Here is a 7,162-nt window from a genome sequence, read left to right on the forward strand (position 1 = left end):
GTGTCCCGCGTCTCAAGATTGGTTTTAAACTCTTCCCTACCTACGGAAGAGGCGGCGTCTCGGAGGAGGCGGGAGAGAGAGAGAGAGTTAACGCACTCTGCATTTACTGGTATCCGTGACCATGTTCTATTCCTAGGGAGATTATGGTGATGTTACGGTCGCTGACATCATCCCCCGTAAACTATGTATGTGAAGAACTTGTGTGTCACTGATCAGTAAGAAATGTAATGCTTGTCGAGTATACATGTAATACTTTACTTTACGTTTAATTTATATCCCTGACCCTGAGCTTTCCATCTTTTATCACTAGGCAGGTTTTGAACCGAATTGGTCAAACTGTTTAAACAAATTTTAATGTGAAAATTAAGCTAACAAACAATGTATTTACCAATTGATTATTTGAAATGTCTACAATATCAATGTCAATAATATTTAGATTTGGCAAGTTTTTGAAAAATAAAGTCAATTGTGAGACTTGTCGCTACATCTTTTATTTTCAACAGCATATTTCAACTGCCTCAAACGTGCCATTGTGGTCTATGCCAGAATTAAGGTGAACCAGAATGACATTCATACATCCAGCATACTAATCGAGTTAACCTACTGGTAGTATCCTCATTTGAGTGTGGGAGTGACACCTTCTGGTATGAAGTAGAGTTGCAGCCCCTGCAGCTCGCTTATGTACGCCACTATCATGAAACACAATCCATTAAGACGCTGACTGATTCCTAACCTATGGTATCTGGTGTGAAATAGAGGGTGTGATTGGTGTTCCTGGTATTCTGGTGTGAAAGACAGGGTGTGATTGGTGCTCCTGGTATTCTGGTGTGAAAGACAGGGTGTGATTGGTGCTCCTGGTATTCTGGTGTGAAAGACAGGGTGTGATTGGTGTTCCTGGTATTCTGGTGTGAAAGACAGGGTGTGATCGGTGTTCCTGGTATTCTGGTGTAAAAGACAGGGTGTGATTGGTGCTCCTGGTATTCTGGTGTGAAATACAGGGTGTGATTGGTGCTCCTGGTATTCTGGTGTGAAAGACAGGGTGTGATTGGTGCTCCTGGTATTCTGGTGTAAAAGACAGGGTGTGATTGGTGCTCCTGGTATTCTGGTGTGAAAGACAGGGTGTGATTGGTGTTCCTGGTATTCTGGTGTGAAATACAGGGTGTGATTGGTGCTCCTGGTATTCTGGTGTAAAAAACAGGGTGTGATTGGTGTTCCTGGTATTCTGGTGTGAAATACAAGGTGTGATTGGTGTTCCTGGTATTCTGGTGTGAAAGACAGGGTGTGATTGGTGTTCCTGGTATTCTGGTGTGAAAGACAGGTTGTGATTGGTGTTCCTGTTATTCTGGTGTGAAAGACAAGGTGTGATTGGTGTTCCTGGTATTCTGGTGTGAAAGACAGGGTGTGATTGGTGTTCCTGGTATTCTGGTGTGAAAGACAGGGTGTGATTGGTGCTCCTGGTATTCTTGTGTAAAAGACAGGGTGTGATTGGTGCTCCTGGTATTCTGGTGTGAAAGACAGGGTGTGATTGGTGTTCCTGGTATTCTGGTGTGAAAGACAGGGTGTGATTGGTGTTCCTGGTATTCTGGTGTAAAAGACAGGGTGTGATTGGTGTTCCTGTTATTCTGGTGTGAAAGACAGGGTGTGATTGGTGCTCCTGGTATTCTGGTGTGAAATACAGGGTGTGATTGGTGCTCCTGGTATTCTGGTGTGAAAGACAGGGTGTGATTGGTGCTCCTGGTATTCTGGTGTAAAAGACAGGGTGTGATTGGTGCTCCTGGTATTCTGGTGTGAAAGACAGGGTGTGATTGGTGTTCCTGGTATTCTGGTGTGAAATACAGGGTGTGATTGGTGCTCCTGGTATTCTGGTGTAAAAAACAGGGTGTGATTGGTGTTCCTGATATTCTGGTGTGAAATACAAGGTGTGATTGGTGTTCCTGGTATTCTGGTGTGAAAGACAGGGTGTGATTGGTGTTCCTGGTATTCTGGTGTGAAAGACAGGTTGTGATTGGTGTTCCTGTTATTCTGGTGTGAAAGACAAGGTGTGATTGGTGTTCCTGGTATTCTGGTGTGAAAGACAGGGTGTGATTGGTGTTCCTGGTATTCTGGTGTGAAAGACAGGGTGTGATTGGTGCTCCTGGTATTCTTGTGTAAAAGACAGGGTGTGATTGGTGCTCCTGGTATTCTGGTGTGAAAGACAGGGTGTGATTGGTGTTCCTGGTATTCTGGTGTGAAATACAGGGTGTGATTGGTGTTCCTGGTATTCTGGTGTAAAAGACAGGGTGTGATTGGTGTTCCTGTTATTCTGGTGTGAAAGACAGGGTGTGATTGGTGCTCCTGGTATTCTGGTGTGAAAGACAGGGTGTGATTGGTGTTCCTGGTATTCTGGTGTGAAAGACAGGGTGTGATCGGTGTTCCTGGTATTCTGGTGTGAAAGACAGGGTGTGATTGGTGCTCCTGGTATTCTGGTGTGAAAGACAGGGTGTGATTGGTGCTCTTGGTATTCTGGTGTAAAAGACAGGGTGTGATTGGTGCTCCTGGTATTCTGGTGTGAAAGACAGGGTGTGATTGGTGCTCCTGGTATTCTTGTGTGAAAGACAGGGTGTGATTGGTGTTCCTGGTATTCTGGTGTGAAAGACAGGGTGTGATTGGTGTTCCTGGTATTCTGGTGTGAAAGACAGGTTGTGATTGGTGCTCCTGGTATTCTGGTGTAAAAGACAGGGTGTGATTGGTGCTCCTGGTATTGTGGTGTGAAAGACAGGGTGTGATTGGTGCTCCTGGTATTCTGGTGTAAAAGACAGGGTGTGATTGGTGCTCCTGGTATTCTGGTGTAAAAGACAGGGTGTGATTGGTGCTCCTGGTATTCTGGTGTAAAAGACAGGGTGTGATTGGTGCTCCTGGTATTCTGGTGTGAAAGAGAGGTTGTGATTGGTGTTCCTGGTATTCTGATGTGAAAGACAGGGTGTGATTGGTGTTCCTGGTATTCTGGTGTAAAAGACAGGGTGTGATTGGTGCTCCTGGTATTCTGGTGTGAAAGACAGGGTGTGATTGGTGTTCCTGGTATTTTCATTTTGCTTCCAGGTAAGATTTCCTTCTGCTCATTGCTAATTAACTAAACTCTAATGATCTATTTGTATCATGAATTTTAATAGAACGTTTATTTTACATATCACACACAAATCAGTGTCATAGCATTGAGAGTAAACGTTTTTGGAACGTCAATGCACTACTGTATCATAAAAAAACAAGGACTTCTCTTTATTAGGCTACTGTACATATTGTCTATTAGCTTGAATTGAGAAAGTCACTGCATGAGCGGCAGCAGTAAAGATATCAGGTCTCAGATTGTGAAGACAGGCTAATTTGCCCGGCCACTTGGGCATCAACAGCGTTGGAGAGCTATGACAATGTCTGGGAGCCTCGCTTCTCCTCCTTAGGCAAACGGAAATGCAGATTAGAATTGTTATGGACACCATTACCAGTACAGCTGACAGGATAGACAGATCTGTCTGCTCCAGACTCAGGTACCCAGCTGACATCCAGATTTTTGTCCAGACAGGTAGGAGGCAGTGCAGGTGTAGTTGTGTCTCTCTCTCAGTTCCTCTGTACTGACCTCCAGACTCTTCCTCAGCTGGTACGTGCCGTTTCCATTGGGCAGCAGCTGCCCCCCATTCAAAGCCTGTTCTGCTATTGGCTGACTGTCTCTCAGCAGGGTCAGGATGATGTGGCGGGGATAGAAACCAAACGACAGACAGCTCACCTGCTGGACCCCTCCAGACATGGCTTTCTGTATGAGCCTGACTCTGGGACGCACTTTATGCATTATACATTTCTTCTCTTTCTCCAGGAACGTTTTTATCAATGGTTATGTCTGAAAATCCTGTAGTATAGCCAATAGTCTACTGTATAAAGGCTGTACTACAAGAAAGCCCTAATTATCTTGATGTTGCTGATAGTTTTGGCATTTGGGAAACGACATTTGACGCTGTCGTTTCCCTTCCTATAGGGTGCTGTTATTTATGTTATGAATATCGATCCTAGTAGCAGATTTATAATTAAATCTGATATACACCAGAGAATAAAATGTCAATCTTACCAGCGTTTACAATGGTGTAAAATGAAACAACTAACAAAAAGACACCCAGTTTGCCCATGGTTTTGAAAGTGCTCACTACTTTTTCAGTACCCTCGCTTCAAAGCTCTCAAATAAGAGCTTGCACACTTTCACTTTCTTGGTGAACAGCCTGTGATGACCTTTGAACTGTCTGCAATGTAAACAGTCTCTCAAACACAGCAAAGGATTTTAAAGACAAATAGATGTTTAATTGCAGATAGAAAGGTTTTCTGTCTGCTGGTTACGGCACGTAGTGTGCCAAGCTCAAATCAGGATGCTGTCTCAATTAGCAAAAACTCTCCTGTCTCAGCCAAGATGGTGCCGACAGACGCGGTCGCCCCGTTGCTAGCTACTAGCCAACTTTGCATTATTTTATATCAAATCAAATCAAATTGTATTTGTCGCATGCGCCGAACACAACAGATGTAGCCCTTACAATGAAATGCTTACTTACAAGCCCTGAACCAACAATGCAGTTTGAAGAAAATAGAGTTAATAAAAGACTAACTAAATAAACTCAAGTTTAAAAAAAAAAAAGTACACAAGAAAATAACAATTGCGAGGCTATATACTGAATAATCCTGAATTTAAAATAGATTAAATTGAGATTTTGTGTCACTGGCCTACACTACCCCATAATGTCAATGTGGAGTAATGTTTTCAGACATTTAAACAAATTAATTAAAAATGAAAAGCTGACATGTCTTGAGTCAATAAGTGTTCAGCCCCTTTGTTATGGCAAGCCTAAATACGTTCAGGAGTATACATGTGCTTAACAAGTCACAGAATATGTAGCATGGACTCACACAGACCATACAGTAACCTCACACAGACCCTACAGTAACCTCACACAGACCATACAGTAACCTCACACAGACCATACAGTAACCTCACACAGACCATACAGTAACCTCACACAGACCATACAGTAACCTCACACAGACCATACAGTAACCTCACACAGACCATACAGTAACCTCACACAGACCATACAGTAACCTCACACAGACCCTACAGTAACCTCACACAGACCATACAGTAACCTCACACAGACCATACAGTAACCTCACACAGACCATACAGTAACCTCACACAGACCATACAGTAACCTCACACAGACCATACAGTAACCTCACACAGACCATACAGTAACCTCACACAGACCATACAGTAACCTCACACAGACCATACAGTAACCTCACACAGACCATACAGTAACCTCACACAGACCATACAGTAACCTCACACAGACCATACAGTAACCTCACACAGACCATACAGTAACCTCACACAGACCATACAGTAACCTCACACAGACCATACAGTAACCTCACACAGACCCTACAGTAACCTCACACAGACCATACAGTAACCTCACACAGACCATACAGTAACCTCACACAGACCATACAGTAACCTCACACAGACCATACAGTAACCTCACACAGACCATACAGTAACCTCACACAGACCATACAGTAACCTCACACAGACCATACAGTAACCTCACACAGACCATACAGTAACCTCACACAGACCATACAGTAACCTCACACAGACCATACAGTAACCTCACACAGACCATACAGTAACCTCACACAGACCATACAGTAACCTCACACAGACCATACAGTAACCTCACACAGACCATACAGTAACCTCACACAGACCATACAGTCACCTCACACAGACCATACAGTCACCTCACACAGACCATACAGTAACCTCACACAGACCCTACAGTAACCTAACACAGACCCTACAGTAACCTCACACAGACCATACAGTAACCTAACACAGACCATACAGTAACTTCACACAGACCATACAGTAACCTCACACAGACCATACAGTAACCTCACATAGACCATACAGTAACCCCACACAGACCCTACAGTAACCTCACACAGACCATACAGTAACCTAACACAGACCATACAGTAACCTCACACAGACCCTACAGTAACCCAACACAGACCCTACAGTAACCTCACACAGACCATACAGTCACCTCACACAGACCATACAGTAACCTCACACAGACCATACAGTAACCTCACACAGACCATACAGTAACCTCACACAGACCATACAGTAACCTCACACAGACCATACAGTAACCTCACACAGACCATACAGTAACCTCACACAGACCATACAGTAACCTCACACAGACCATACAGTAACCTCACACAGACCATACAGTCACCTCACACAGACCATACAGTAACCTAACACAGACCATACAGTCACCTCACACAGACCCTACAGTAAGCGCGTAAGGCCCATGTGATTATCTCTGGTCACAGGGGTCCATGTTACATTCAGAAAACCGTATTTGATGACATGATGGTAGAACATGTAAGGTTGTGGTTTACATTACACACAGGGACCAACTGCCTTCCCTAGTAGGTTACAGAAACCCACAGCTATAGAAATTACAAGTGTTCAAGGGTCTTTTTACTCTCCTATACATACTTATTGTCCCATAGAATTGACATGTATTCTGCCATGTATTCACAAAAAGCTTCTTGTGGAGTGGATATGAAGTGGTTATCAGTAATATCATTTTATTAATCAAATCAATCTTTATTTGTCACATGTGCCGAATACAAAAAGTGTCAACCTTACCGTGAAATGCTTCCTGACACGCCCTTAACCAACAGTGCAGTTCAAGAAGAGCTAAGAAAATAGTAAAAAACTAAAAAAAGAACAATAATGAGACTATGACTTGGGTGACTTGCATCTCTGATGTGTTTTACTGTGCATCTTCAAGGCAAAGGACACCGGGTTTATAACATGTATTTTCTTACCATACAGTGGATAATTATTCAGTTCATAATTGCTCAGTTTCTCACGCAAAATAGTCTAAAGATTACCAAATGGACACATTTTGTTTTAGTTGCTGACTGTATTTTCCGTTCTGTTGGTCTGTATTGTTCGATCTGTATTGTTAAACCTTAACCAACAGGGGGCGGTGTAACATAATAAATTGTTATACTGCCCCGAAAAAAACTTTTGACTAAAATACAAAGTACTGAGATACAGTTT

This window comes from Salvelinus fontinalis, chromosome 23 (assembly GCF_029448725.1).
Source record: "Salvelinus fontinalis isolate EN_2023a chromosome 23, ASM2944872v1, whole genome shotgun sequence".
Classification (NCBI taxonomy): Eukaryota; Metazoa; Chordata; class Actinopteri; order Salmoniformes; family Salmonidae; genus Salvelinus; species Salvelinus fontinalis.